The sequence below is a fragment of the Mesoplodon densirostris genome, chromosome 3, assembly GCF_025265405.1.
Source record: "Mesoplodon densirostris isolate mMesDen1 chromosome 3, mMesDen1 primary haplotype, whole genome shotgun sequence".
Lineage (NCBI taxonomy): Eukaryota > Metazoa > Chordata > Mammalia > Artiodactyla > Ziphiidae > Mesoplodon > Mesoplodon densirostris.
The window spans coordinates 143599356-143620804 of NC_082663.1; the positions used below are offsets into that span (position 1 = coordinate 143599356).

At 57.7% G+C, this 21449-nt stretch overlaps 1 protein-coding gene across 5 annotated transcripts in view; it reads left to right on the forward strand.

Moving 5' to 3' along the window:
• Window positions 1–21449, forward strand: part of NFIX (nuclear factor I X) — a 98348-nt gene that overhangs the window by 50694 nt on the left and 26205 nt on the right. The gene's annotated exons all lie outside the window — the stretch shown is intronic.

The window sequence follows — 21449 nt, forward strand, 5'->3', positions numbered from 1 at the left end:
TTCCCTCTGTGCACACCTGTCCCTCACTGCTGATACCCCTGGCATATCTTAGATCTGATTTCTCCAAATTCTTCTTTCCAGCTCCTAGGCCGACATCCAGTTGATACCCCACCCTGTGTCCATAAGTGACCTCACCACACTCCCAGCTCCCCTCTTTTCTCTCTGTTCCATGCCTAGTCTTGGTTGGGGGTGTCACCAGCTATCCAAGCTCATGAGCCCTCACACTTGTGGCCCTGTGGTGGCTCCAGAGTGTCTCTGCCTCTTTACCACTGTCATTTTCCGAATTCAGCTGCTTCTCCTCTCTTTTGGACTTGTTTTTTTTTAATTGGGTTATAATTCACATAATAAAATTCACTATTTTAAAGTGTACTAGTCAATGGCATTTACCGCATTCATAATGGTGTGCAACTATCACCACTATCTAATTCCTGAACAGTTCCATCACGCTCTGCCCCAACAAAAGACTCCCATACCTATTAACAATTTGTCCCAATTCCTCCTTCCTACCAGCTCCTGGAAGCTACTAGTTTGATTTCTGTCTCTATGAATTTGCCTATTCTGGACATTTTGTATCAGTGGAATCATACACTATATGGCCTTTTGTGATTGACTTCTTTCACTGAGCATAACGTTTTCAAGGTTCATCCACAATGTAACCTGTGTCAGAACTTCATTCCTTTTTATAGCTAAATAATATTCCATTGTATGGCTATACCACAGTTTGCTTATCCATTCTTCTGTTGATGGACATGTAGATTAATTCCACTTTTTGGTGATTGTGAATAGTGGTGCCATGTGCATTTGTATACAAGTATTTATGTGGACATATGTTTCTGATTCTCTTGAGCATACACCTAGTAGGGGAATTTCTGTCTCCTGGAGTTTTGTAAATACCTTCAAATTGGTAGCTGGTCACACCGTCTCCCAGGGGTGCCATCTTCTTAGGTGGGCACACAGGATCTCTGACAGGCCTTTACTGACCATTCCAGCATCATCTCCCATCACTTCCCAGGCATTGTGTATTCCAGCAAATGGAGCTCTCTGCAGGCACTGCGTTTTGCTGTGCTATTCCTCCTCTCTGGGCTTCTGCTCATGTTTCTCTCAGTCTGCCTTTCTCTTTTCCCCTTTGTCCAAATGCCTCTATCTTTCACACCCCAACTCAGCTGTCACCCCCCTTAGTGCAGCCTTTTCCCACATCACTTCGCACCCCCAGAGCTTATCTCTTCTTCTGCAGGATGGGGTGGGGCTGTATTTTGTCCATTATGCACCCAGTTTCCAATTGCAGGGGGAGTTGCCCAGAGCAGCTTCTCTGGTTCTATATTCGAGAGCATCTAGCAGGTAATAGGCACTTAACAAACGTGTCAAATTAACCTTAAGGCACTGTATTGCTTTTCCTGCATGTCACAGATCTGTGTGTGACCCACCCCAGTGCCCCTGCAGACATACAAATGAACATACACTCACATTTTGTCTCCAATCCCCTCTGAACCCTGGGGTGTCAGTGTCTTCCCATTCACTCCTCCACCTCCATGGCCCCATGGTGTCCACTCCTCCCATCCAGACCAGCCTCTCTGGAGGTGGCCCCCGAGTGGCCTCCAGGGCCCAGTGTTGTTGGCCATTAGCATAGGCTGGGCTCGAGCACCTGCGAACCTCTGGGACCTTCCTGAGGCCAGGGCAGCAGGTGAGCAGAGGAGCCGGGTAGTAGCTGCTCCAGACTTGGGCAGGTGCCTTGGATCTTGGATCCCAGATCCTGTCGCAGAAGGTGGGGCAGAAGCGGTCCCACCAGGTGTTTGGGACACGGCCTGGCCCACGCACCAGCCTCGCTCGGTCTCCAAATGAGTCACCATGCTCAGGCTCTGCCAGGTGGCCCAGGATGGGCGGGTGGCTCAGGTGGGAGCAGCGCCACCCCAGCCAACCCAGCGCAGGCTCAGGGAGGAGCAGGGGCACGCTCACTCAGGGTACAGAAGATGGAGAAGGGGGGAAGAATGCTGTCTGCACCTGAGGGGGTCCGCACCAGTCAGCGGTCAGGTGAGACCACGCTTCATCTCTTGTCTTTCCCTCTCACCGGATCCCTGTCCTTCCCTGGCTGGTGATCCACCTCTGGTCAGCCAGCAATGCATCGCTCCTGTACCTGAATCAGTGAGCCTGATTTTCTCCAAGCCCCAAGGGCAGGTATGTTCCAGGCAAGCTGGAAGCCCAGTGGCCCCCCCTCCTGGAGACGCTGCCTTCCTAGGCACAGCCCAGCCCTCCTCCTCCTCCTCCCTCCTCAGCCCTCTCCTCTCCCTGGGCCTCTTCCCCACGTGGCTCATTACAACTCCAGTTGTTCAGGTCTTGACCTCAAGAGCCTTCCCTATTGACCCCTGACCAGCGATACTAATCTGTGTCAACAGGCCCCAGGGGTTAAAGAAACACAACCCGCTGCTGCCGCCTTAGCAGGTGCCTGGAGGGGGCGGGGTGGCTCCTGGGAGCTCTGGCTGTGGTGGGAAGGAGCCTCCGCAGCATTGCTCCCTGCCCACTGTGCCCGCCCTCCTGCTCCCCTCCTGCTCCCCGTTTCCTGCTCTTCCTCAGCAGACCCCCTGCTGCTCACTGCCCCCCCCACCCCCTCTGCCACCACTCCCTTCTGTCTTTCCTTTGCTCTCCACTTTGCCTGTAGGACTTAGGACCAAATGCCCCCTTGCATCCAGGTGGCACTGCCTCTGTGCCTCATCCTCCCCCACTGCACTCCTTCCCTCTCTTTCTCTCTCTCCTCGCATTTGCAATCCCAGTCAGGATCCTCCCCCTTGGCCAGTGATTCTCACACCAGAGCCTGCATCACAGTCCCCTGGAGGGCTTGTTACAACACGGATTGCTGGGCCTGCCCCAGAAGGCATCTGCATTTCCAGCTAGTTCCCAGATGCTACCCGTCCTTCAGGCTGGCCCCCACACACGCACCTGGAGGCTGACGAGGCACACTGTTGGCCACCCGGGAAGGGCGTTCAAATGGGAGCTGTCCTGGTGGGGCAAGAACCCCCCTGAATGATCACTGCATTCTGAGAGCACGGGGTGGGTCACCTGAGGATGGCCTGGTGACAACACAGGGGCTGCCAGGAGGGACCCATGGTGTAATGCTGGGGTCATGAAAGGGAGCTTCCTGCCTTCCCTGGTCATGACTCTAATGGGGACCATATCAGGGAGAGGGGGCACCCTCCTGACATGATGATCTGGGTCCTCTTAGAGAAACAGTCATGTGTCACACACGTGTTCCCTTTCTTGGGATGAACCTAGAGTTCTGCTTATAACATGCCCTTAACCCTACCCTTTGAGTGAACCATAGGCCATCTCAGCCCTACCTGGCTGCTCCGTGCTGCTGGGGGCAGCCCCTACCCCCGTTCACACACTCACCACAGGAGGAGAATGCTGGGCACAGGGACATTGATCACTGTTCCTGTTCTGCCTAGCCCGTGGAGGTCTGTGAATTCCCATGTTGCCCTCATCCCACTCGCTCACAGGGAGTTGAAAACCTAGATAGAAACCCCACAGGCCTGGAGGCCACCTGCCTTCTCTTCCGTCCGCCTTCGGAGCTGCTGTTACTGCCTCTGGCTGCCCATCTTAAGACATCCTCTCCTTTCCTGGGGGTCACAGTCACAGGTTGCCCCTCCAACTGGGTGCACACGTGTCTGGCAGGGGGTGGCCCGGGGAAGATGCTGAGCAGTGCACTGGGTAGGACTCCAGCAGGGAGCGGCCATCACAGGCTGGGTGTGCTTGGGGGGCTTGATAGCGTTTTGTGGGGATCCTTCTTTCTGGCTGTGGAGAGGCCGGTAGGCCAAGGGGTCAGGCTGGCCAGGGGTCAGGCTGGCTGGTGGGGCACCTCTGGGTCTCCCCGCCTTCCCTGCTTGCTCTGCTTCTCTTCTGAGTTTCTACTCTGTCCCCTACTCCCCCTTCCCTTCTTCTTGGCTGTGCCTCCCCAAGGCTTGGGAGCAATAGACAGACTCTTCAAAATAATTTTTTTAAGTTTCCCAAACTTTTCCAGATGCCAAGAAGGGGCTGGAGAAACCCTGCAACTGCAGAGGGGGAAGGAGGAGGGAACGTGTTCCAAGGCCTTTCCCCACTCTCCCATGGTGGAACAGAGGGACAACTAGGGGAGCGGGGTGACTCTGGTACTTCATACAGCCCACCTGGAGGTCAGAGAGCCCCTTCACCATCCCCAGCCCCCTCATCCTCACTCAGAAACCCGCAGCCAGCAGTTGTGAGGCAGTCAGAGGAGAATGTCTGTGGGGCTCCGAAGAACTGCAGCATCAGATTACAAGGGAAGTGACTTCTGGGGTTCAGAAGGGTGGATTTGGGATACAGAATAGAGCACTCCCCAAGCCAAGGGAAGTGGGAGCTGAGAATGGGGGAACCTGGCCCCAGGGGCTCCCTCCCCTGGAGTCTGGGGCCTGATATGAGATCCCACCACCGCTGGGGCTAGGAGTAGGGGAAGACAGGAGGGGGGTGTGTGTGGGGACAGTGCAGGCATGGCTGCCCTTCCCCAGTCAAACCCCCAAGGGGGTGCTGCCCCCACCTCTGCTGTTCTGTCCATCCACTCCCTGGACACCTCCTAAAACAAAGGCCTCTTTGTGGTCCTGGCCCACTGGCCTGATGCCAGCTGCATTCTTTGCGTGTTTCCTGAGCAAGATCCCGGCACCAGCTCCGTGGTCAGCTCCTCCCCCACCAGCCCAACTCCTCGGGGGCTCAGAGCAGTCTCCGCTCTTCTGCCCTGCCTGGGGTCCCCTCACAGCTCCCATGCCTCCCATCAACAGATCTGGGCCGAGAAGGAAGAGCCCTGGGAGCTCTGCCACCAGGCCTGTGGAGATTCCATCCATTCAGGCTCTGGCTGATCTTGGTTGGTTCTACTGAACCTTGATACTCTCATCTTTAAAACTGGGGAAAATAACAGCCACCCCATGGGGCTGTCAGGCAGATTAAATGTCTCCGAAACACCCAGGTCCTGCCTGCCACACAGCAGAGGCACTGTGTAACTTGAGCTCTCCACTTCTGCACTGCACCCTGGGGGGCTGGGGGGCTGTCAGTGACCTCAGTGGGTGGCTGAAGAGCTCCAAGGATCTCAAGAGCCTTAGGTGGGGGCATTTCTCTACAGTCCTACGGTGGACCCAGAGCCTAAAGCCTACGCCTGGGGGTGCTAACTCCAGCACCCCAGGCAGTTCTCCTCCTAAAGGATGGAGCTGGGTCTTTAGCAAGTGACTCACCAATCCCAGGCCTGGTTCCGCTCCCTGTGCCCCTTGCCCGTCCTGGCAACCACCTGTAACAGCAGCCCTCTTTGAGTTAGGCATGGGGCAGGGGGAGTTAGATCTCTGAAAATAAGGGGACTGAGGAGCGGGGTGGGGCTGGGAGCCCCAGGTAGTGTTGGCTGGGCTTTTGGAGTAGAACTCTTTGGAAACTGAGCAAATACACACCCGTCACCTTCAGTCACCAGTCACTCATGGTCACACACACGGTCCTAATGAAGTCCTAGATTGCTGCTCTGAGTTTTCTTCCCCCCCCCAACCCCCGTCGTTAAAAAATGTTCATAATTTGGAAAGAAAAGAAGCTTTTTACAAGCTGGCAGCTCTAGGGAACTTTCCGTCGGTTCTTTCTGGCCTCGTGATGGGTGGGGCTCACTTTTCCCTTCCCTCTCTCTCCTGCTCCCCTAATAATCGCCCCTCCCCAGCCCTGCCAAACACACAGGAGACCTCCAGCCAGCTGTCACCCCAAGAAAGCTGAAGTAAGGCCGAGAACCTGTCTGTGCCCTCCTGGGCCCCAGGCAAGCCCTGGCACAAAGCCCGCCTTCCCCCTGCCCCCGGAGGTTGCCCTCCAAGGCCTCGAGCCCTCAGATAGCAGCACTTCCTGGAATCTCTGCCGGGACCCAGGCCCGGCAGCCTGCCTGCCCTCCCGCACCGCCCCCCACCCCCGCCAGGGCTTGCCCCACTCTCCTGCTGAGTGAGGGTCCCCTGAGTTCTCCTGGAGTCCGGGGGCCCTGCCGGGGAGGGAGTGGGAGGTGCTGAGCTCACCACCTCGGCATCTGCCCTCCCCTCCCCGCCTCTGGTGCGAGGGCCGGCCACACTACCGCCAGCGCCTCGCTCCCTAATAGCTTTTTAAGTCCAACCACATGTGTCTGCGGAGCGAGAGCGTGGAGCCGCCCCTCACAGGGCCTCAGTTCCCCCCTCCTTCTCGTAAAGACCACCCTTTACTCTGAGCAGCCTTGGGGCTGGGGGAGGGGGTCTGCTTCCCAACAGCCCATCTGCTTGCCCCCAGCCAGATGAGCAAGAAGGGGATGGGCTGGCAAGATGGCTGAGCAATCGGGAGTGTTGTGAGAGGCCAGCCCTCAGGCTCAAGGACCCCCAGGCTCCTCTCTCTGGGTCCTAGGGTCTGGGATCCTCACTCCCTGAGGCAGACGAGGAGGGGCCAGCTGTCTGTGTGTGGGAGCCTGAACCGGGCGGCAGGCAGCGGGTGGCTAGGAGCCTCGGGAGGAGGCCTGACCTCTCCATGGGCCTCCCCTGCAGGGGCTTTGTGCCAGTACCTCTCTCCTGTACCCCTACTGCGCTGACCCCACTATCGTCCCTCTGACTTGCACACGTGTGGTTCTCTGTGCGTGTGAGTGGTCTGTGGGGAGGCCTGTGGGGTGTGGTTTCGCAGGAGGGGAGTGAGGGCTGAGAACCAACGTGCAGGCAGGCCTGGGGTCCTAATGAGAAAATTGCTTCCAGCCAGGGAGCCCAGCTCTGTGGCTGAAATTGCATCCAGCCCCAGCCAACTCCACCGCCGCAGTCCCACCCTTCGGAAGGAGGTGGGGGAGCAGTCCGGGGCAGCGGGGGGAGCAGTCCGGGGCAGTGGGAGGAGCAGGGCTTGCACACGACTCAGCCCCCCAGCCCCCAACACCTCGGAGAGAGTCCTCTGCCTCTCAGGGAGGAGGGGACGAGAGTGAGCTCCAAGGCCCGGCTTGGCTCAGGACCTGCATGCTTGATCCTTAGGAGGCAGAGGCGGGAGAGGGGACTAAGAGATTCCCATCCTCGGCTTCCTGCTCAGTTCTGCCATTGCCTCCGTGGGGCGCCCTTGAAGAGGTGGGCCCATTTACAGTCTTCCTGAGAAAGGATGTGAGGAGCATTTTGTTTCCACATAAATGCTGTGTGCCTGTCTACCCAAATGGAGTCATTTGAAATCCAGCCTCCCCCAGAGACAGGGTTCGGCCCCTCTGGCCTGCCTCTTCACTCAGGGGAGCCCAGTGCCTGCACCCCAGGCCAGGGGACCCAGTCAGTGAAAGGCCAAGGCTGGCTTAGCTTTCTTTTTTCTTCCTTTTCCTCACTCACTTAGGCCTTTGAGCAGAACCACCCATAGAATTTGTAAGGCCCAGTGCAGAATGAAAACGCAAGGCCTCTTGTTCAAAAGTTAAGAATTTCACAACGGGAAGAGCAGAAACCAGGGCCATGAAGCCATGGCCTTGCTTCGAGAAAAGCTGGTACCCACTGCCCAGCGGCCAGTTGGCTAAGTGAGATCTGGCCCCAGAGGTTGACCAACCTCGGGCCTGACCCTGCTCTGCCTGAGTAGACCAGAAGGTTCCACCTGGTGGTCACTTGTGAGGGAGACCTATCCAATTTCTGGGAAAGCCTCTTCCTCACCTCATTTTGGTCTCTGCTGCTGCTTCCATCAGAGGCTCTGGATCACCCATTTTCTGGATTTTAGGGATGGTGGTTAGGGAGGAGGGCTGTGTGGGGAGGGAGCAGAGAGAGAATGGGCTGCAGCTTACATGCCTAGAGAGTCTAAGGACAGGGCTCCTCTTGCCGCCCTCCAGAGAACCTGACGGTGGAAACATGCCCCATGAGGTAGAACCTGCCGCCCACTGGGGCCAGCAGGCAGCGGGTCAGCCTGGACCTTCTTACACCCTACCCCCATCCCGTGGGGCCTCACCCGGCACTAGCAAGTTGCAGTGATTGTGCTGTGCAGAGCGGGGCACGAGCAGGAGTGCTTGGAAGGAGGGAAGAAGGCAGGAGGAAGGAAACAACCCCATTGTCATCCCCCAAATTACTGGCTGGGATGGCAGGGGAGGAGGTGGAAAGCTGACATTGTTTACTTAATTAAAAGTAAACAACAATTTGCCACTGCCAGCCTCCCATCAGCTGTGTGCCGAGCACTATGAGCTGGGGACTTGGCTTTCGCTCCCACCAAGCCGGGCTCCTGTCACCACACTCCCAGCCAGGGATCCCCAGAGCCCGGCACCTTTCCCTAGTTCTGCCCTTCCCAGGCCGAGCAGGGGGACAAGCTAAAACCAGTAGTGTCTCAGAGTCCTATGCGTCAGGATAAGAGTGTCAAGAAACCATCATTTGACAGGCCACTGTGGGGTGGGAGACCCCTGCGTGTGCACACTGTCAGGCCCTGTTGTGGCCCAGTGAGGCAGGGCAGGGGGCGCCACCTCACCAGTTAGCCGGTTAGCCCGATGTCATGATCCCTGGGGAAGGTGGCATCACTCCCTCCCCACCGAGGCCCCAGTCCACACTACCTGGAAGCCTAGGCCTCTCTGCCCCGCCTCCCACTTTTTTCCTTTTCCCTTTTAGCAGCTTATAAACATCCTTCTTCCATCTTTTTGGCTCTGCTCCCAGAAGGGGGCTGTTCAGGGCTCCTGGAGGGCCAGGGGAAGAGGCAATCTCCCTGGCCCTGAGGGGAGAAGGGCTGCTGGAACTGGGTCCCCTCACCCCCACCAGGACAGCTACAGGTGACCCCAGGAACAGGGGAGGGGGGTTGGCCTGGGTTGGGGTTTAGCTGGGGACACCTAAACTCCTGCTTCTCTGGAGCCCCCAAGCAGGAGGGTAGTCTGATGGCTAGAGTTGTGCATGATTTTTACTGGCCCCCAGGGGCTGAGCAGGGTACCTTTCCAGGGGTCTGCCCTCAAGCAAGTCCCCATCTCTCCTGTGGGCTTTGCTCCCAGTGATGTAGAGCTCAGGCTTCTTTCTGGACCCAGGCATGACCTCAGGCTCGTGACTTTTAAATGCTCTGAGATTTCACTTTCCCTGTCCAAGGGCCTCCTCCACCGCCACACTTCCTAGCACTCGGAGCTTTATAAAACCATCGCTGAGCCTGAGTAGCTCTAGACCTCCTCTGGCCAGATGGGTAAGGTAGGGAGAATGGCTCAGGAAAAGAAAGCCATACCCGAGACCCTTGGGAAGCCAAGCACCCTGGGACTTAAGCCCAAAGGGGGAGAGGTGAGGCAAAGTGCCGGTAGTAAATACACAAACCATGGTTTTCATCTGGTGCCCAAGAGCAGCGGGTTCCACCAGGGCTGATTCTGCCCTCAGGGGGGGGTTTGGCAATGGTGGAGGCATTTTGGGTTGTCCCAAATGAGGGGGCATGATGCTACTGGCATCTAGTGGGCAGAGGCCAGAGATGCTCCCATCCTACTGTTGCACAGGATGGCTCCACCACAGAGAATGGTCCATTGGGTGGGGGTTGAGAACCCTGGTCTGGAGTTCGGCCCTCCAAAAAGATTTAGGTACTCACTCTTCCCCTGAGCCGTTCTGCCCCACCCCTGTCCCGCCCCTCAACATTTGCATCCTCTCATCTTCCTCCCCCACCATCAGGATTCACACATCCACATGTGTGCGCACATGCACACAAGCTTATAGCTCCCAGGACTCAACACATTAGGTTTTTCACATGCTCTCGAACACACACAAAAATCTGGGAAGTCTGTCCCGTGCTTAATTGAATTAAAGGACTGGGGTTTGGCAGGACATTGTGTATCTGAGCTGCAGCTTCTTCCAGCAGTTTCAGTGCCATACAGGACGGTTCAGGCTCCCTGCGATTCCAGCTGCTGCTGCTCCTCTGCCCTCTCTCCTTCGCCCACTTCCCCACCTGGGGAGGGCAAGGTCAGCAACACCTCACTCCTCCTCCCTTCTCTCACCACCTTGCCTTCCAATACTGCTGGTAGGAGGCCAGGGCCTCCTGTGGAGCAGGTACCCCTCAACCCGAAGCCAGGGGACTGGAGCAGAACGATCCTGCCAGTCCTTCATTCCAGGTTTTCTGCTGCTGTGGATGGGGTGGGAGCTGGAGAGTGCCGCTGGCTGGAAACTTCTTGGCCAAGTGTAAAGCCATCAAGCTCTGCTTGAAAGGTCCGAGGGCTCTGGGGAGCCTGCATCCCTGCTGGAGTGGCTAGGAGCCTTAATCGACAGGGTGGGGGTGCCGGTGGAGGGCACACAGTGTGTGGCACACAGTACTACCATCCCTCGGGTCCCCTGTCCAACGTGAGCCATTAGGGGGTATGGGGGTTGGGATGTGCTGCAGAGCAAAAGGGATGCTTTTCAATACCTCTCCCTTCCCACCCCTGCCCACCCCCTCTGCAGTCTCTCCTTTGGCAGGCTCTGGGGGGTGGGCCTGTTCTCAGCCCCCCTTTATGACCCCACTCCGGCACCTCCTTAGGGAACAGATGGAGTGAACGCAGGCCCTGCCTCTCAGCTGAGGGCAATCCCACCACCAGAGCCCAGACCTCGCTTTGAGGAAGCCCTGCACGAGCCACCCCTTTTCCAGAGCCTGAGGGTGTTGGAAAGGGCCCATATCTGGAATGGGTACAGGAGATGCCCTGGAGCCTCACTGTGGGCAAGAGGGGCATGGTCAGTCAGCCTGTGCCTCCTGGGGCACCATCTCCTAGGATGTGTCACCGTTTTTCCCCAAGCCTTTGCGGGGGTCCTGCTGTGTGCAGAATCTGCCCCCCAAGCCCCACGGTTAAAGAGCAGCCTGGGCAAGCTGTTAGTGGCTGGCAGCAAGGGTATCCAGGGGGCCCACTGGAGGAGCCCAGCCCCACATGTGTGACGCTTGGTGCTTGGGCAAGGCAGAGGGTAGGGAGCAGTCCTTCCCCGCTGCTGGGCTGTTCCACTGGCTGGCAGGGGGGCTGGGAGAAGGGTTGGGGGGCCGGAGAAGCAGCTGGGCCCAGTCCGGGGGCCCTGAGAAGCGATCTGCGCAGCCTAGGGTCAGGGGGGAGGGGGCGGGGCGGGCCTCACCTCGGCTAACCTCCCTGCGGAACAAAGGAGCCTTTCTCCACGCCTGCCCTGGGAGGGTGTGCCTGCCCGACTGCTGCCACCGCTGCAGAGAGCACTGGCCTGTGGGTTTTTTTTTTTTTTCTTCTTCTTCTTGACTTCTCTCCATTTCTATCCCTCTTTTTGGTTCCTGATCTCTTTTAGTCTCCATTTTTCACTTTTTGAGAGGGGTGAAAAAAAAAGAAAGAAAGGAATCTTCCTCTTCAAGCGTTTATCAAGCGCAGAGGCACGTCTGTGCTGCCAAAAGGTGGGGGCGTCGTGGGCGTGTTGGGGGTCACGCGGCCGCAGACCCGCCCACATGCAGGGCAGCCCCGCTCTGGGGGAGGCAGGCCGGGACTCAGCTGCGGTGGCGTGGCGGCTGCGCAGGGTGGGCCTGAGCTCATTGGATTACCTCTCCCAGCCATGCACCTGGCAGTCCTGCCCCCGCCCCCCACCGCTTCTCCTCACTCGCCCATTCCCCGGCCCCCTTGCATCCGGCCCCCGCACCGCAAGCTGTTCCTAATCAATGAGAACGGGAAGCTCGGCCGTCATATCACATCACGGGATGTGCTTGGCAGCGGCAGCAACCAGAGCTGCCGCCTCAGGCAGCACGACCCTGGGTCCGAGTGGCCGGAGCCTGGCCGCGTCCTCCTCGTTCCAGCTCGGACCTTGTGGCTGTGCAGGGGGAACCCAGGCCCCTGGAGCCCAGGGCGGACTGCGCGCAAGTTCGCCGCCTCCGCCCCCGCCGCAGCCTGCGGAGGGCAGCTAGTGTTAACTCGCTGTGCCACCTAGCTGCCGAGTCAGGGAGTGCAGCACACCTCTCTCGGGGGGGTGCGGGCCCCTGAGCCCCACCGCCCTGGGAAGACCCTTTCGGTACTTCAGAGCATTGTGAGTGGGGAATTTGGCACCTGCCATTCTGTAGGACCGATGTCATTTTGTCCCTTTAGCGGCTTGAATTGTCCCAGCCCTGAGTCTGGGTAGCTGCCTCCTACGCCAGCCTCTAAACTCTGTGCAAATTTGGGCTTCTGGAAGATGCCCTTCTGCTGCTCCTCAAGACCACGGCAACCCTGAAATATAGTCCCAGAAGCTGCCCCCTTTACCCTATCAAGAGCTCCTTATGTATGCGTGGCACTTTATAGTGTATAAAATCTTCCCGTTTCATTCACTGTCAAAATTCCTGCTCACGTCTCCCCGTGCCTTCTGAGGTAAGCCTGGGGTTGTGTTGCACAGAGAGGGAGAGGAGGCCTGGGAGACATGCTGGGTGCCGAATAGCAGCAGGTCTAGGATTTGGACCCCAGGCTCCTGATTCCAAACCCAGGGCTCCTTCCAGCAGCCAGAGAGCCATCTCATCCCCCAGGGAGGTAACCTGCCTGCCCACCCATTCGGCCCAGCCTGGGCTCTCAGGGCTCTGAGTTGGAGATTTGCAATCAAAGTCCCAAATTCCTCATGTTTCGTCTGGGCAGCTCTGGACGGTGGCTGCCTTAAGGCCTCCACGATGGGGAGTGCAGCAGGCCTGCAAGACTGCTCCCCTGCCCTTACCTTCATGGGGAGACTCTTGTTCCTTCCTTTGGTCAGTCCAGTCATCGGGCATGAAGGCCAATGTGTCCAATCCTGCATCCAGGTCCAATTGGGCTTTGCAGGAGTATTAGTGGTTCTGGGCTTTCCGAATCAATTCCTTGGGTATGAGTGTCGAGGTTTGGGTCTTCAGGAAAGATGTTCTCTCAGGAGTGGGAAGGTGCCAGCTAGCTGACATTTCTGTCTCCTGGGTGGTCTTTGTAGCCACGGTTGGAAGAAGGATCTAGAAGGCTTTCTTCAGAGTCTTTTTATCCACTCAAACTGCACTTCCAGGTGTGCAGGAGAGAGTAATGTACAAAATGCTGATAAGCCTTGACCCCAAGGGACTGATGATCTGGTGGGGCACTCCTGGCCAGGAACCACCAGCCTAGGAGATCTGCTGGCCAGGTCCTTAGGTCTCTCAAGCTGTCCAGAGCCAGAGTCTCCTATTCCCCCAGCCCTGGCCAGCCAGAGGTTCCCAGTATGGGCGGGATCTGAAAGAAGGGCTGCTCAGCTTCTATCCTCCAAGCAGAAGCTCTCCACTTAGACATTTGCTTATGGCATGCATTTGTGTTTGTTGCTCTTCCATGAGCCCAAGTCTGACTCCCTCCACAAGGCAAGTCCCTGGTAGAGGAGCCTCCTTTAGGGTTACCAGCCTGGGTACCAGGTGCTCTTAGGAGGCTGAGGAAGTTAGAGCACCTGAGGATGAGAGGCACATGGCCTCTGTCTGCTTCTGCTTCCCCAAAGGAGAATGGAGGCAGGTGGGTTCTTCTTCTCCAGGCCCCAAGGGTTCCTGGATGTATTCTCCCAAGGAAAGGGGACAGTGGGAGGCAGGTGGGGGCAGAACTCTGCTCACAGTCAGAAGGAGAGAGGGAACATGGAGTGCAGGGAGGCCAGGGGGCCCTGATGCTTCCCCATTTCCACCGTCCTCTGTCCTGCCTGGCTCCCTTTGCAATAGGTGAGGAGGCTCCAAGTGTGTGTGTGGGGGGCTTCCCCTTCCCAGGACTGAGAGTGAATTTCCTAATCCTGGGGATTCGATTCTCCCACCTTCTTTTCCTGGTCAGTTATTCCTTCTCTGCATCTCCTCCCTTACCCAGAACACTGTGAGAGTGGGTGGGTAGGGGTTCCTTGGCATGGAGTCTGCCCAGTCCCTCGCTTTGCCGAGCGCCCTACAGAGGGATGCTGGCAGCTAGATGCAGACCAGAAAGTTGTGCTCATGAAGCCACTCCTGAGTATTTTTAGGAAAGTTTTCTCCCTTTCCGTTTTTGTTTTTTAATGCATCATTTCCTCCTTTGCTTTTTCTTTCTCTCTCTGCTTGCTCCCCTTTCCCTGCCTCTCCTATAATGTTCTACTTCACTTCTCTGATTCTTTCTTTTTCTTTTCTTTTTTTTTTTTTTTTTGGTCGCACCTCACGGCACGCGGGATCTTAGTTCCCCAGTGGAAGTGCGGAGTCTTAACCACTGGACCCCCGGGGAAGTCCCTCTAGTTCTTTCTATATCCTTTCTTTGAACCACTTTGCTTTGACTCTGATTTTCTGTCTTGGCCCCTCCCTCTCTGTCTCTCTCTTTTAGTTTTAATTTTGTGTTCTTGTCATTCTTTTGCTGGTGGGTTCACTGCCTTCTTCCCTCCTTCCCTTAGATTCCTGCTTGTCTCAGGAATGTCCCTCAAGTGGCCTCCAGAGCCTTTGCCTCCCCTTTCTCATCCCAAGTTGGCATTAGCACCCAGAGGACTCTGTCCCTTTACAAATAATTAGACCAAGGGCAAGTGTATTTAGGGGTTGGGGGGAAGGTGACGCCTGGCCCTGGGAGGTAGGGACACTATTAATAGTCCTGAGAGCAGCTGGGGTGGGGGCAGTTGTCTGGCCAGGCCTGGCCTGGACAGCTCTAAGGGCCAGAAAGGGCAACACTGGAAATAGAGTGGACAGGGGTAGGGGGGCAGCTCTGCAGGCCCCTTATCTGGATATGCCCTCTCTGCTGGGTCCCTGTCTTTTCTTGGTTTGTGGAGTGTGGAGGGCATTCTCCACTATCAGTTTCTATCCATCAGGTTGGGACGGAACAGAACCTTCACGGCCTGGGGGCCACTTTTCTGGGCCCCACCATCACATGACTTCTGGCCCCAGGCCTTCTTGGAAATGTTGGCTCCAGCTGCCGGCTGAGTCGTGGCACTGGCCTGTGTTGCCAGGAGAGTCACCCAGCCGCTTGTGTGGCAGTACCTGTGCTCCTGGTGTCCTCAGCTCTCTGTGTGCCCAGCCCTTAGCTAGGATGGGCAGGGCCTTGTGCTCAGCACCCTCAGAATCCAGGGGCACAAGCCTCTCTCCCCTCTCCTGTCAGCTTGCCCATCTTCAGGCCTTTCCTTTCCCTGCCTCTCCCCTACTGTTTCCAACTGTAGTGACTGTCCTGAGACCATTTACTGTGGCTGCTGGATTTGGGGAGGGAGGGAGGCACCTGTAGAAGGCGTTCTGCTCTGCCTTTTATTTCCAGAGAAACCTCTCTGCCCCTCTTTGCAGATGGTAATGGGCCAGGTCTTGAGGGAACCCCTCTGCTCGCTGGTGGTGGTCTCTGGGGTGAGACACCAAAAACTATCATCTAGGGTGTACTTGATGTGTCATAAAGAATATGAACTCCTATGGGAGGGGAGCTGAGGGTTAGCCACAGCTTCCCCACTGAGGTGGCATTTGAGCTGAGCCCGGAAGGAGGGGTGGAGTTTTAGCTGAGGGGAGGTGAAGGGAATTGGTGATCCCAGTGGAAGGACAGCTGACGTTTATGGAAGCCCTACTATGAGCTGGGCCCTGGACTAAGCACCTTATCCCTGTTTTTTCATTTATTCCTCGCCCAGGAACCCTAGGGGGCAGGCGGTATCTCCATTTTACAGACGAGCAAACAGTTCAGAACTTGGCCAAAGTCACTGGGCCGGTAGGTTCTAGAGCATGGATGTGAACTCAGGGTAGCCCCTTTCCACTGTTGCTGGCTGCCCACCTTCTCCCTCCCCTTGCCCTTGGTGTGCCCCCCTTTCCCCTCTGTGCTGGGGTCCTTAGTGGGCACAGGGTCCAAACGAAGGGTACCTCCCAGGGTGGACCAAGGGCAGGCTCAGGGTGGAGGCAGAGGCAGGCCTGGGGCCAAGGGCACCTGCCTCCCTTTGTCTCACCACAGGCCCCAGTAGTGGCTGTCTCACCTTCATTCCCTCGCTGCTGTGAATTCTGCTCTGATGGGACCTCCTAGCCCCTGGGCATCTCTAGAACATCCAGGATGGTGTTACTGCCTGGCCCTGGGTCTGCCCGTTCAGTCTGCAGACAGCCACGGAGCACTGCTATCTGAGGTGCTGGGGACAGTGTTGGGTCCCCTGCAAAGGGCAGACCCAGGAGGAGCCTGCAGGCCCACCTGCAACTCCTAGTGCCGCTGTAGGTGGGGGTCTCATTCGTTAACTACTGGCTGGGCTTGGAGAGGCAGCTGACAGGCTGATGGGCCTGGGCTCTTTCCCTCCATCAACCTGCTGGGTGCTTTGCTCTGCACCGGGGTATGTCCCTCCTCTGTCCTCTGCTGGCCATTATCTGTCATGCCTTGGGGATGAGCAACTGGGCACCAAGTTCCCCCAGGCTTCAGTGCCCAGGCCCCATCTCTAGTTCTCCCTGGTCTGGGGGCAGTGCTAACAAAGGTTCTCCTGGCAGGTGCAGGGCAGAGAACACTGAGCAGCTCACACCAGGGAGCAGGCTGGGGGGCTTGGAGCTGCTTGCCTGAGCCCAGCCTTCAGATCCCATTCTGCTCGTCCTTTGGGCACCAGATAAGCCCATGGACTTGCCTTCTCTTCCCTTCCCACAGCTTCACTGCCAGGCCATGAGCCCTGCTATAGCCAGACTTGGCCCTTGCTCCCCAGGGGACCCCAGATAGCCACCATGGAGGCAGGGTGTGTTGAGGTGGAAAAGGCAGTACAGTCGGAGTCAGGGGCCAAGAGTGGAATGTCCCATCTTTTTTTTTTTTTTTTTTTTTTTTTTTTTTGGTTTTTTTGCGGTACGCGGGCCTCTTATTGTTGTGGCCTCTCCCGTTGTGGAGCACAGGCTCTGGACGTGCAGGCCCAGTGACCATGGCTCACAGGCCCAGCCACTCCGCGGCATGTGGGATCTTCCCGGACCGGGACACGAACCCGTGTCCCCTGCATCGGCAGGCAGACTCTCAACCACTGCGCTACCAGGGAAGCCCAGGAATGTCCCATCTTGATGCGGCTGCCCCTGGCCTGCCGATCCCTGTGGCCTGATCTGCTGTCCCCATCCCCCACCCCACCCCCAATGGCCTTCCTTGAACCTAGGCCCCAGGGACAGCCAGAGCAGATCTAGACCACAGGTCTGTCGAGGTTGTAACTTGGTCTCTTTCTCTTCCCTGTCACTCATCTCCTCTTCCCCCCAGCAGGTGACTCAAGTCAAGGGCTTGAGCCCCTTTGGATCCATGAGGGGAGGGGAAATGAGAGAAGAGAGGAGGGTGATGGGGGGGAGTGACACGTCTCCCTGCCTTGCCCCTGCCCACACCCCACCCACAGCTTCAGAGCTGTGCTTTCTGGTCAGGCTTCTGTCTCCAGCCATGTGGGGGTCTAGGGATGACCGAGGAGGGAAAAACCTCAGGATGGCCCCATGTCCTGTGCGCATACACGCTGGCTCATGGAGGTGGTGTAGAGAGTGGAGGGAAGGAGGGGAAGATCTAGAAGCCCCCTGGGCCTGGTCCAGGCCAAGCCCAGCCCTCTTCTGTCCTCTGGCTGCCCTGCATTCTCAAGAACTTCCTCAGTCTTGAGTCTCCTGTTTGCAGAGACAGGGAGAACCCCTCTGTGACCCATTCCCCTAGCCCCCCATCCGTCTGCCGCTCCCCTCCTCAGGGTGTCTCAGATTCTCGGACTTGGGTTTCAAGAGGCACAATAGTTACATTCTCCAGCTCTGATTGCTGCAGGCCAGGCCTTTGGCTCCCCTTGAGATTGGGTTTCTCATGCCCTGGATGCTCCTGAATTGCAGAGAAGGTGTGTGTGTGGGGCGGGGGGGGGGCATACCACACTGAGTAGGGCCAGGGATCAGCTCCCGAATTGGCCGTTCGGAGTATGGCACCCCCAGAACAGAGCACACCCTCACCTGCTTCTCGAACTTCAGACTTGGGAAGGGCCAGGGGAGGGGAAGGGCAGGCACACCCCAAGGCTGGTCTCCCCAGCCCTCAAAGGCCAATGGTCTGAACAGAGCTGAAGGGGGGTCCTCTTAGCGTTGAGCATGCTAACCACAGCTCTGGACGCACCATCTCACTCCATCCCTGCTGGACAGATGAAGTGGCTGGTGGCATCTCTAAGTGTGTGTATGTGCGTGTCTGGATGCATAGCAAGTGTTCGCCCTAGTGCATACACGTGCCTGGGTACGCATGTGTGGGTGTGGTTGAGCTGGGCCTGCGCGCCCCTCTCAGCCCCCGAAAAACGCACTCCATCTTTGATGTGCGTGGGGGCAGCCAGCCGGTGAGTTACATGTGGCCCCTTTCTCAGAGAGAATTTGTTTCGGGTAGGAGCCGAGGCAGAGCATTTGCTGCAGTGAGCAGGGATTCCTCCCTCACCTAGTAGGAGCCATAAATATCTCCCTGTCTATGGCTGGAAATATATATATATTAAAAACATGCTGTCAGTTGGGGTTTATGTGCGATTCTGGGCTCCTTCTGGCTGCTGGAGCTTCCCCTCTAGAGCTCTGATGAAGAGGCAGAGCCCTCTCGGAAACACACGCACGTGTGCACACACGTGCACGTGCACACACACACACACACACTTGTTCAAACAGGCAGGATTGGGAGAGGAAAGGGGGCCCAAGAGAGGGAAAGTGAAGGAGAAGGAAGGACAGAGAGAGGGGCAGGGAGCCAAGACAGAGCAAAATGAGACCAGAAATAGGATTCCAGAGGGAAAGGCGAAGAGCTGGATAAAGTAGGGGGGCTTCAAGAACTGAGAAGAGGTAGAGAATGAGTAGAGCTGGTGGAGGGGTGAGAAAAACAGTATTTCGGGGGCTTTGTGGCTGTTCCAGCAGAGATGGAGGAACCCCGAGGAAGAGAGGGTCCCACGCTGCCATCCTCTGGCTGAGCCTGGCCCAGGTCTGGGTGCTGCACAAGGCCTCCAGTCCACAAGCGTTGACCCGGGGAGGGGGGGTGGTGACTGATAACGTGTGGGGATGCATAGAGAGCAGCCCTGGACCCTTGAGCCAAATCCCATTTCAGAGCCTTGCTCTGCGGAGCCTGCTTGGGCCCACAACTAGAAAGAGGCCAGATTCGTCACCTGCGCCTGCACAGCCCTCCCTTCTGGAAACCTCTGCAGTGGTCTGAGCCCTAAGGCACCACTGGCAGGCGAGGCTTCTGCCTTGGAGGTGTGGGTGGCATGAGTAGCCCCAGTCCTGAGAGGAAAACAGCAGAGCGTGCTCTCATGTATGACACGAGCCAGCCTGAACACACCCCTTCCACCCTGGCAGCATCAAGGACGAGTTGTGGCTTCCAAAATTCTCTTCATCCCCAAACCTGGACCAGGCAAGGGCCTGATGCCTGCACGCCCAGGCATCCATCATCAGACAAAGTGGCTGGACTTGGTTTTGAGGAAGCTGCATTTGATGGGCTGAGTGGAAGGAAGCTTAGAGCACGGAAGGCACTCTCTGGTTCTGAGCACCAGGATGCAGGAAAATGTTGTCTCGGGACTGCAGGGAGGTAGCAGTGCCTTTGGTCCCTCTGTCCCATCTCCACTCTCTCCAGAAGGTGAAGGCAGCCTTAGTCCCTGGAGAGGGGTGCAGGCATGGGGGTTGGGGTTTAGTCAGGGTGGCCCTGAACTGGGGGTGTGTGGTCAGGGTCCCTACTGCTCTGGTAACTAGGCTGGAGAGAAAGCCAAGGCTGGAAAAGTTGCCAGGGGACATGGCCCTAGAAGGCTGGGGAATCAGAGCGACAGCCTCAGAGGCGTGGGCTGGGCGGGAGAGGATAAAAATGGAGTCGGGCACCTGCCCGCCTTGTGCCAGCCAACACTTTCCCTGCCCCTCCACTGGCCCACAGGCCACCAGCTGGCCCATTGTCCCCAGTGAGAAATCAGACACTGGAGGGGGGCTCCCATGTGGCAGGAGCTCACTCATGCAAGGCCGCCTGGTAGGGACTGCCAGGGGAGAGCCACCCCGTGCTGGGTCGGGCAAGGCGAGAAGGGGGGTGGCAGAGAGAGGATCCCTTACTGCACAGCAGTCAGGGCTGCTCCTGTGCCGTTGGCAGGGGGCAGTGCGTGGGGCCTGCGAACAGGAGATAAAGAGTTCAGGCAGAGGGTTTTCTCTCACTAACCGTGGATTTGTGTGTTTGTTCAGCTGGTGGCTCTGATAAGCCCCATTCTGCTAGATAAAAGCCAAGCAGCCATGAGGCGGGGCCTGGGGAGGGGTGTCATAAAGGGGCCTGCCTTTTTCTGTCCCAAGGCCTGGGGTTATCCCCTCCCTTCCCTAGGGAGCCCAGACAGGGAAAGGAGTCAGGCACTGGGGTGTCATGCTCCCTGATGTGCCAGCCTGGGGTGCAGCTCCTGATCCCCACGGGCTGTCCAGAGCAGGCCCTGACCTGAGGGCACAACTCCCCAAAGGGCGCATCATTTAAGAAAGCTGGCCAGGCTGGCTCCCGCCTCTGGGTAGGGAGGGCATCTCCTTGCCCTCCCCAGGAGCCTGCCCACCACAGTCCTAGTGGCCTCTCTGGGCCCTGAAGCCACTGACTGGGCCCCTGCCAGCCCCCTTCCCCTGTCCGCCCAAGGTGTGCCCCCAAGCTAACTGGGTGGACAAGGGCCTGGCCCCATCATGCCCCTTACTGTCCTGAGGACCCCTTGTCACCTAGTCGGGGCAGGGGTTTCTTGGTAAACTGTTTGAGGGCCCTGGGCCTGGGGATGGCCCGTGGGGGCCTCAGCCACGTTGAGTGGGCCCTAGCCTCGGCCCTCCCTGTCCATTCCACTTGGCATTGGCCAGGAGGGTGAAGGGGGTGCTGCCTGAGCAGGATGGTGGGGCCCTGGCCACAGCTGCCCCTGCCGCAGGGCTGGCTCTTCTGCCTCTGAGCCCGGGTCCAGATTTCTAGTGTCTCTGCCTTTTGTCCTGGAGCTGAGCTGAGCGTGCCGGGGGCCGGCGGTGGTGGCATTGCGGGGATGCTGGCTGGGGCCGCCAGCCGTAAGATGGCTGCCAAGGGCTAAAATGGCTGCCAGCAGCGCCCGGAGCAGCGCCTGGAGGCGCGTGGCAGCGGGCCTTGCCTGCGCTGGATCCTCACTCCTGCTTTCTCCCTTACGTGGAGATAATAGTAATAGCAGCAGTAATGTTTCAGGGCAGTGTCCTGGTTTAGAAGGATTTCCTGTCTGTCGCGCTCTCCTGGAGCCCCATTTGTCTCTGCCTCTGTCGCTGGCCCACCTCCATCTCTTTGTCGGGTTCTCTCGTCTTTCTGTCCCTGGGCTGGGTGTGCGCATGCGTGCGGCTTTCTGTCTCCACCTGGCCATTTTGGAAGAGCTGGGACCAGTCTCGTTGAGTAGCCTCCTCCATTTCCTCCTACTCCGCTGTCACTGGCCTGGAGGGCTCCGTGGGGACTGAGTTGGTCCTGGGACAGGTGGGGTCAGTAGCAGGGACCCCTTGGCAGCAAAGCCTTGACTGTGTGCCCCTCGCTGGGCTCTACATGCAGGTGCTGCAGCTGTGCTCTTCCTGAGGTATGAATCTGGGAAAGGACGGGCCTGAGAGACATCAGGCTCAGGGCCCTCGTCCAAGGAGGCCCTAAGGTGGGCTGCCTACTGCCTCATCCCCTTTCCTGCTCCCTCCTGGACCGGCTGGGGCTTGAATCAGACCCAGAGAGTCAGGAATGAGCTGAGGTGAGAGAACAACAAGAAAACTCACATCCACAGAGAGGCTGCCCTCCC